Here is a 9,256-nt window from a genome sequence, read left to right on the forward strand (position 1 = left end):
GCCCCACAGCAGCCAGGGCCTTCTCAGGTCTTCTTTACTTCTTGTTTTGAAACATGCAGCATCAGTTTTCACAGAAGCTTTGTGTGTGTGTGTGTGTGTGTGTGTGTGTGTGTGTGTGTGTGTGTGTGTGTATGTGTGTACGTGTGTACGTGTGTGTAAGGTGAATTTATTTTGAGCACTGTTATAATCAACACCCATGAATGTTTACATAATATGGTAAAACTCAGAGGTAGATCCATGGAAAAAGGCAGCTGTACACATGTAATGCCTGTGCTTTTCTTTGTAAGAATATAATTACATTCTATATATTCTATATAAAATTATATATAATAGTAACATTTCTCCCCTTCCTATCTTCCCTCCAAACCCTATCATATACCCTTCCTCAATCTCTTCCAAATTCATGCCCTCTTTTTTTGTTAATTATTATTATATGCATAGAGGTATATTTGTTACACATGAGGCTGTATAATGATACCAGTATGTGATTTTAGGGCTGAGCATTTGGCCCTGGATTTGTTGCTGTCTTGCATTTTGATTCAGGGACAGAGAAGGGGGTTATGTGAGCCCCAGCACTTATACTGCACTGCCTGTGCACTGGAGACGTTGCAGTAATTTGTGTCAGTTTGATGTCAAATGTCTCTTGTTTCCTCATCCAACGTGAGTTCTGATGGTACCTACAATCCTCAGAGGGTCAGTGGATGAAAGTCTTGCTGCCAAGCTTAAAGACCAGAGTTCAATTCCAGGGATCCACTTAGTAGAAGGAGAGAACTGATTCCTACATCTCGCCCTTTGGCTTCCATGCTCTTGTGACTCATGCATGCATGTGCCTATATTTTGTAGCATAATGAAAATCTATTTTTTCTTAAAGGAGAAAATTGAATTACTGAAGAAAATGTGTTGATTTAAAGTGGTATGTCTCGTGCTTTGGGGTTCCAAGTTCTCATTGTAATAACTCCACCCTATTGATATTTTTCTCCTCAGTTATAAAACCAATTATATAATCCAGTATTTCATATGCACTATGGGGCATTTAAAACTATATCGGCAATCTAGTCCACATTCCTTTCGAATGATGCTGCCTAAATTCCCTGCACTTCAGCACGGACTACAACTTGGGGACCTGCCTTTTATAAATAGATGCTGCTGAGTTTAGGGATTTGGTTAAAGAAGAGGGTGTTTGTCACCGTTCCCTCCCCTTCCTCACTTACTGCAGGACAGTCCGCCATATTGTTAACTAAGCTATGAGGAGACTTAGGAAAGGATCTGAAGTTTCAGTCCGAGTGCGAGGAGCCGATGCCTGGCAATAACTAGGTCAGTGAGCTCAGACAGAAAGCTCTTAGCTTCCAACAAAAATTCTGATACCACAGCCGTGACAGTAGCCATTTAAAGACCCCAACCAGGAACCAAGCCTGGCTTATCAGAAACCACCATAAACATGTGCTGTCTCAGCTTCTACACTTGGGGTAGTTTTGACACGGTGCAGTAGAGAGAACTAGCACACACACACACACACACACACACACACACACACACACACTCATGGTGACTGGCCAAAAGCAGCTTTACGCCTCCTCAAGTGATGATAAAGAAATATTAATATTTTTCAGTCTCTACCACCTTCAACCCCTCCCCACACAAGAAAAAAAGTTTTAAAAAAAGTCAGAAAACCAACCCCTCAATACCAGCAATCAAAGTCAGGAGGAAAATCAATAGTTGGTGTCAGTCAGTGGCAGACTCCTGGTTTTCCGTCCTCTGAACTGGTAGGGACAGAAAGGACATTTTTATACATATATGTGCAATGACAGTTAATAAAATAAGAGGGCATGGATTTGAAAGAGATCAAGGAAGAGTCTGTGGGAGGGTTTAGATGGAGAAAAGGGAAAGAAATGTAGTTATAGTCTCAAAAAATAAAAAGCAGAGTTCTCTCACCAGCACCGCCCTACAGGAGAGTGGGTGGGGAGCTTGGAGCTCTTTGCTTAGATCTGTGTTTCAATGCACATTGCCTGCCATGTTGTCTGTTCTGTTTGCTTCAATTCACATTTCTGCTTCTCCTTCACACTTCCCTTTCCCCACTCTTCTCTTCGTGAGGGTGCTAACCAGACCCCTATTCGTTATCCTACCTCTGTTTCATTAATAATCCCTACCGGCATGATTTACTTTGAAGTCCAGAGTTAACAATACCTTTTCCCTCTTCCAGATCCCGGACCAGAGCTTCTCAAATTTACTTCCCTGACAAAATCCTTAAGGACCTTGTTAGACTGGACGTTTGGATTCAGTAATTCAGGACAGGCTGGAGAGGTGACCTTTTAATCAGCTCCCAGGTGAGCTGGTTCCTCCTACTGCATGGAATATAAGTCAGCAAGGCCATGGGCCCCAGGGCTCCAGACATCCCCATTCTAAGACAGAGCTCCAGTTCATCGCAGTGTCTTAGTAACCTCACACTCAAGCCACAGTACTTCCTCAAACGAAGTAAATAATAAGACAACCTTATGTTTTGAAATGTATTATAAAATATTTTTCTACATATCAGAAAATATTGTCTAACGTAATTGTCTTAATATGTGCCTTCTGACTTTCCCTAGGGGTGTGTGTGTGTGAATACATTTCTATTCACCCCATACAGAGAGCTAATGACAGAATTTAAGGAATGAGTCCACTGATGTCTGTCATAGTGATCCAATGAACTTAATGGGATTTCCTAAAGGAGTATGGGTGACAGCTTATATGTCAGAGCATGGTCAACTCAAAGATACCTGCATCATCAAAAAGCCCACCCCATCCTAGGCCAGCAGTTAGGAAAGCTGCATTTCTCAAGCTCCATGTACAGTTTGCAGGCAGCTCAATGATCACAGAGTCTCCTCTCTCTGGCAAATCCTCATTGCTTTCATGGCCAAGGCCTTGTAAGTCTTGTAAGTTTCAGGACTGTCAGGATTTGTAAAGTTTGAGAGTACCCGAGGGTTTCTAAGCCTCCTTCATCACTCTAGAAAGGATGCTTCTATTCTGACAAACTAGATTTGCCACACTCTGACCTTTTCACTCTCATCTAAACTATTCAGTTGCTCAAAATGTCCAAAAGGAAGATGAGCTGGGTGCATAGAAACTAACATCCTGCCATCAAAAATTAATAAAATTCTCCCACCTGTTCCTACCTCTAGAATAAGGGCTTTCAGTTCCTGGGTCATGGTACTTTGATTTTTGTCATTAAATTTCTGTTCTCTTAAAAGTAATTTTTGAGAATTCTATGAATGAGGGTTTTGTATTTCAATCACATTTGTCTTCACTCCTCCCTGTAACAACTTCTTTCAGATCCTCCCAGAATCTCTCAACTTCATGTCTTTATTTCGTTGTTGTTTTAAAATAACTAACTGAGGTGAATTTATGCTTCCTTTATATTTATGGGTTTGAGGCCATCCACTGGAGCATGGGCATCCCAGCAGAGGCATCACCCATTAAAGAAAATTGACTCTCCATCCCCGAGAAGCCATAAACTACCAGTAGTTGCTGGGTTAGATGTTGGGACTCATGAGACACTCATTTCTCCATGCTAGAATGGTTACTGGCTCGATGCCCTTCATCTTGGGTAGACAGCCATTTTTATAAGGTCATGAATGTAGTGGTACTACCATGTCTAGAAGATACTGTTTCACCACCCCCTCCCATCTCTAGCTCTTACAATCTTTCTGTTATCTCTCCTTTAATGATTCTTGGATCTTAGGGAGAGGGGGTATGATATTGATCTCCATTTATGACCATGAGCATGCCACAAAAATTTATTTTCTACATTTGAGCAATTGTGAGCTTCTGCATTAACCACTATCTACTGTGCAAAGAAACTTCTCTGAGGGGGTCTGAGAATTACAGTCATCTATTGGTATAGAGATAAGAATTAAGGAGTGGTTTAATAATTGTCCAACTAGTAAAATGCTAGTAAGTTTACCCCTCGTGCTTATAAGGCCACAAGCTTTGCGATCTTGGCCAGATTCATGTACTAGGTACGAGCTTTCTCCTGTGGCGCGGGTCTTAAATCAAGTCAGAAAGTGGTTGGTTACTCTTATGATGCCCACACCACTAGTGCTCTCTCAGGCATATCTTACCATGTGATCATTGTCCTAGCTCAAAAGGTTCATAGATGGATAACACTGTTGATGACATTTTTCTTCTCAACAACCTTCATATAACTTTCCAGTCATAAAAGCTAGCCAGCAGAGAAGAAGCTTTTCAGAACCAATTTAACGTCACCATGTCCCATGGCCATCTTCCACAATAGTGTCGTACTATTGAGTGCTGACAGGCTGTTCAATCTAGAGCAATGCCCATGGCCTGCGTAGTTTCAATGACTTCAAAACACAGGACTGACCAACAACTCAAGGGAAAATATTTTCTACCTAAACCTGGGCTGTTTGTCTTTGAAACTGAAAGTTTCTTTTTTTCTACTTTTTTGTTTGTTTTGTTTTGGCAGCTTCTGGGAACAGTACTGGCCTGTGTGATAGCTTTGATTAAACTCTTTTATATGACTATATAAAATAGTACGTTTTCATGTGGGTTTCAAAGAGCCTTCTTTTAAATGATTCCTCTTCCCACTTCTTCCCCTTCTTGATCTTTCCATCTTTCTCATTATTTCACTTTCCCCCTCATAGTTCTGAAAGAAAGTGTGGTGAGTGCGAGCCCTGCATTTTCATCCCATCCAATCTTTCTGCTCATCATTATTTTCTTTAGAAGTCTTTTGAAATTCAAGGTAAAACCCAGTAATGGTTTTAAGAGCTATCTTCTCGGTCAACAATTGTAAGTTTTAAACCAAAGGAATTCAATCTTTTCTCTTAAAGCTTCATTAGCTTTCTGGAGAAAGCAGCCCAAATGAGGAGAGGGAACAGAAAGAGTTGAAAACCTCCAGGGCTCCTCAGAAAGGCTTCCTTTGCGTAGAATAGTTCATCAATTTCCACAGTAACAGAGAGTAATGGGAGCGTGACCCGAATGAGTAGTCGAGAATTGAGTTGTAACTTAAAACTGTGGAGAAGCTGTTCATCAGATCCTGGGCAAGCCGAGGGCTTCTTACGACAAAGACATAGATGCTGTGAATATCTTTGTTTACCAAAATGAAAGCTTGTCTTCTCAGTACAGTCACGGAGATATAGTAGAAGTCACACGTTAAAACACTTAACCTTGACGTGTGACGGGAGTTTTTATACTGAAGTTAAGAAAGACCTAGTGTACTCACAAAAGCCAACATTTCCTTTGGAGCTTTTCCTATAGTCCCCGACCCACTCCATCTGAAAGCGTATTCTTCTTAAACATAAGTTTTCAGAGAATAAAATGTATTCTCTGAATTACTTTAAAGTGATCAGATTCTGGGAGAGAGAAGTTTGAAACTCATTTTCAACTGTGAGTTATTTGTCCTTGGTGTCAAATGTTAAATACATTTGACAATTTCCTTAATTATTCACACCTATGCTATTTGCTAATATGCTATGTACCCTGACTTCATTTATAGCTAAAAGTCAAGCTTTCAACTTATAATTATCAAAGTTACGCAAATTAAAATGAAATGGGCAGTTTAAAATTTGATTTTAATTCACAAGTAACCATTGAGATTCAAGCTATCATCCTAAGTAAAAATCCTATATATTTCTCAAGTTATTTCCTCTGCAAATACATGAATGTCATCTAGCATGCTGGCCTTTTTAGTGGTTGCATTGATATTCATTAATTCAGGAGTTATTCAAAGAAAAATGTGATTTCATTCAAAGAATATGTTTCCAATACCACCGGAAGAGATGGGGGAGGAGAAGGGGCAACCGGAACATGGCCATAATATTTTAAGTCTAGATGAGATTTTGAGATGGAAATTGTACTCTTGATAAAACAAAACAAAGACCAAAAGGATAGAAAGCGCCCTGCAGGCTATGTTTGTTCTGAGACATTTGTCTTCAAACTACTTTTCAGCATGGAACAAATTTTGACCTTATTTTCTATAACACAGTTTTAAGCATCTTTTCCAATAAATAACTGACCCTGGTACTTGGTGTAACATTTCAAATATATGACATTAAATCCCAATTAATTATTTATATGGGAGTAATGTAAGAAGTTCTAGTTATGGAAATATTTTTCTTTCAAATGTTTTAGGTTTACACCAGTCTTTAAATCATCTGATTTAAAGTACGTGGGGTGTATATGTATGTATGCATATATAAACGTCCATTAATTCACAAGTGTATGGACATGAGTCTACACTGCTCCAAACTTACTAATCATACTGATGAAAAGAAAGAGATGGGGTTTTTACAATTTTTAATGTGGCTAATTTGGTAAATTCTTCTCACCTACCAAGAACACACTCCTGTTTTCAAAAGCCAGCATTTATCACTTTCCTTTGTCCTCATTAAAAGTGAATGAAAAAAAGTCGAGGCAAATCTATTTCTAAACCTTAAATTCATTTTCTATTAAAGTGGTTTTTCCTCGATATAAGTGAATCCCAGAAGGCTGAGAAAAATCTAATAAAAGAACAAGCATTTTTATGTGGTATAGGCAACATCTCTAAACAGACTTCTTTCTATGTCTGAATTGACTTTTTAAAGTACTTAGAGTGTATCTTTGTCCCACATAAGTCACTGTGGTTCTCAGTAGTAACCCTGGTTGACTGCTGTGACCCCTGATCAGTGGAATCCCCATTTTTAATGTGGATATTGCACGTGTTTTCATAATCAAGGCATTGCACAGTGTTCTTTATGAAGATTTCCTAGTAATAGTCTGACTAGAGTAATTCTACAGCCCGTTTGCATCATAATATAACAAATCTTCCAGTCCAGCCATGCCTGGGGTAGAGGTAGTTTCTCCCTTGGGTCTAATATGGGTTTTCTTCTGCTCTTGTGAAACAAGGGTATCCAGATTAATATCTATAATTGCATCTCTTTATCAACACATAGACCTTTTTCCAGAAGGGCCAAGTGAAGGGGGTAGGCACTTCTAGAATACATGGACAACCATAGCGTTCCACTTTTCCAGGTGTTAGCTACCCACCATCACTGGATTAGAATTCACCAAGTTCTTATCCATAACACTGGTTATTTTCTCAGTCCATTTGCGAATGGAGATAATTGGCTGAACTCTCATCCAGAGACTGCACCAACTAAGATGGCTTCATCTCACCATAACAGGAAATAAAATAGCATGATTGTAAATGCTCAGGTCTAAGGATTGGATTTTCCAAGGAAGTGAATGTAATCCTTCACTTCCTCCATTCTTTACCAAGAGAATAGACACAGAGGAATGGCCCCTTTATCGGGATGCTTACATTAAGTTATAAACTACTTCTGACGGTGTGAAAACAGATAGGAGTTTATTTCTTCCAAATGTCAGACACTGGTAGGTAATGAGGAAGCAGCATCAATCCAGCACTGGACTGCCTAGCCACTGTTGATCTGCCTTTGCAAAAAAAAAATCCACAGTTCTTTTATTATTTTTTAAAGCTTTTTATTGATTCTTTGTGAGTTCCACATCATGCACCCTAGTTCAGCTCATCTCCTTGTCCCCTCATATCTACCCTTTGCCCTCGCAACCTCTCCCCCAAAATAAAACACAACAACAGTAACAACAAAGCATGAAACCATCTCATCCTGGAAGCTGTAGCAAGTCACAGTATGTCCCACAGTACACCCCTCTGACCACACATCTTCACTTGCAAAAGTTGATTGCAATGAGTCGTTGGTCTGGTTCTAGGTCTCTGGCTTCCGTGACATCATCAATGTTGGATCCTCACCACGACTCCTCTCAGTTATCCTGCTGTCCTGTGTCATGGAGATCTTATAGCTTTGGAACAATAGGACTGGTCCTGTCACAGTCCCAACCATTCTTAGTTGATATAGATTTTGGTGTGGGCCATCTCAGAGCCTTGTATCTGGATCTTGGTGGTAGCAGAGCTGGTCAATCCACAGGATCTCCCTTATCCCACTAGGGTGAGCTCTGGCTAGGCCACCCATTGCCACCATTGTCAGGAGGCAGGGTCAGCTCTCCTGTCCTCAGGGCTGGCTCACTGGCATCCATGCCTCCAGAGCCACCTCTACTATGCTGGCTCCTGGCCCCACTCTCCCAAATGCTGCAGCATGTGAGGGGCTGGGCCAGCTCTCCTGCTCACCAGTGCCTTTGCCATCATAGCCTGCTCTACTGTGTTGCCTGGGTAAGATACTGGGTCAGCTCTCCAGAGAACACATCCAACGAGGCCCATGGACATCCAAGTGGTCTGCGGTGACTGTCACCACCAGGGACCTCCCCATGTTCTCTAGTGGTAATATGAGCCATGGACATTAACACCAACCCCTACCACCGAGTAGCCAGACTCAGATATGGCCTTCCATGGCAGCTTGCGCTGGGACCTCCCCACTGCTCCAGGTGGCAGGGCTGGCTGCTCACAACAGGTTAGTTCTCTCCACTCAAGTCTCCGATTCCCTCTCTTCAAAGTGCTCAAGCTGTTCCACTTCTCTTTCTGTCCTATTTGACCACCACATACTCAGACATTGTGGTGGCCCCAGCTGCAGGCTGGCTGTGTGGCTGGCAGGTTCCTGGGTTACATCCTCCATCCATGCTGTGCGGTATGTCAGCATGCAAGTGTCTATGGTCTGCCTGTACAGTCCACTGAAGGGCAGGTCTGTGCGGGGCTTGGTGGTCCACAGGTCTCTCTCTGCCTTCCTCCTTCTGTGCTGCCTAGATTTGATTTGATTTTGATTTGATTCAGTTTGATTTTTATGAGTCCTAGATATAAAACACCAATCCAGGCATCAAGCTAGGATGAACAAAGGACTGCCATCTGCTCTGCCCCAGACTGATATAAGAACAAGACTACCAATAAGGTGTCTTTTTGCCTATTCCTGGGGTTGGGCACTGTCTTAGTCAGGGTTTCTATTCCTGCACAAACATCATGACCATGAAGCAAGTTGGGGAGGAAAGGGTTTACTCAGCTTACACTTTCACATTGCTGTTCATCACCAAAGGAAGTCAGGACTGGAATTCAAGCAGGTCAGGAAGCAGGAACTGATGCAGAGGACATGGAGGGATGTTTCTTACTGGCTTGCTTCCCCTGGCTTGCTCAGCTTGCTTTCTTATAGAACCCAAGACAACCAGCTCAGGGATGGCACCACCCACAATGGGCTGGGTCCTCCCACCTTGACCGCTAGTTGAGAAAATGCCTTACAGCTGGGTCTCATGAAGGCATTTCCACAACTGAGGCTCCTTTTCTGTGATAACTCCAGCTTGTGTCAAG

At 41.6% G+C, this 9,256-nt stretch overlaps 1 pseudogene; it reads right to left on the reverse strand.

The window, feature by feature from the left end:
• Positions 1-8,739: 8,739 nt before the first annotated feature.
• On the reverse strand, positions 8,740-8,872 carry LOC120098373 (small nucleolar RNA SNORA48; annotated as a pseudogene).
• Positions 8,873-9,256: the final 384 nt, after the last annotated feature.

Source organism: Rattus norvegicus, chromosome 18 (assembly GCF_021556685.1).
Source record: "Rattus norvegicus strain SHRSP/BbbUtx chromosome 18, alternate assembly SHRSP_T2T, whole genome shotgun sequence".
Lineage (NCBI taxonomy): Eukaryota > Metazoa > Chordata > Mammalia > Rodentia > Muridae > Rattus > Rattus norvegicus.